Here is a 1,122-nt window from a genome sequence, read left to right as displayed (position 1 = left end):
ATAAGTAGCAGCAAATTTATTTTGATGGCGATATACTTGTGAGCAAAGGGAGTGGAGTTTTTACCGATCATAAGCGGAACGGCTGAGAGACCAGACTTCTCAGAAGGTATTCTGCTGACACAGCAAACAAACCGCAGAGACTAAGGAACACCACTTGTAACAATCGCAAGTTAATACCTCTTCCAAAGACTTATCATCGCATGCTGCTTCTATGTTAGCGAGACACTGGATACGATCGGAATTACATGGAAATTTGGCTAGCTATTTAGGGGATCTACCTTCAACTTCAACGCTGATCTTCAAAATAGAAGGCAATGAGACAAATGGAATCCATATGCTGCCCTCATCCCCTCCTCCCACCCCAGACACCAATGCTAGCGAAGCAAACTTCCACATACACCCATCCTGATACAGAGTAAAAACAGCTGTTTGATTCAAAGGAACCCACTATTGAATCATGTCCTTGGAGATGGAAATAATGGGAAAAGCAGCAAAGGAGACAGAAAAATGCTTTTTTTATAATAATAATTTAGACCCAAGAAAAAAATGTATTCGGAAAAAGCAATGATAGGTGAAGATAAAATGAGGTAGAAATGCAGAAAGAGGGAGAGACGTGAGCAACTTACGAGGGCATGAGAATATCCCACTCCGCCACCACCACCAACTTGAAAGGACGAAAGGAGTGAATACAATGATGGCAATGGAAGCAATGGCACAAGAGACACTGTTCACTTACGATAGGGAAGGTTCACACTTATCTGTTCCCATTTTTTCATTTATAAATATAATATGCTTGTTAAGCAGGCAGTAAATTAGAAGCAGTTTCATTATAAGTCAAGGGACTAAGGTGACAGTGGATCCTTGTCACACTCGTGTCATCTTTATTGTCACGCAATTTCACAACAGTAAATGTGAAGTAATGAGCAAATTGTGGAGTCGCTGCTGCTTTAAAAATGGATACGTGTGTTGCAAGGCATCAGCCTCAGGATTTGATGGGATTAGCACTTCAACTTGTGTCATCGTTATCAAAGCCAATGGATGTACCAGCATTGAGAGGGCTCGATGGACTCCTTTGCATCACAGGTGAAATGCTCGCTTCACCACCCGTTTCTGGCAAACAAA

The sequence above is a fragment of the Echinococcus granulosus genome, assembly GCF_000524195.1.
Source record: "Echinococcus granulosus chromosome Unknown EG_S00077, whole genome shotgun sequence".
In the NCBI taxonomy this organism is placed as follows: domain Eukaryota; kingdom Metazoa; phylum Platyhelminthes; class Cestoda; order Cyclophyllidea; family Taeniidae; genus Echinococcus; species Echinococcus granulosus.
Note: the sequence above shows the minus strand (reverse complement) of the source record.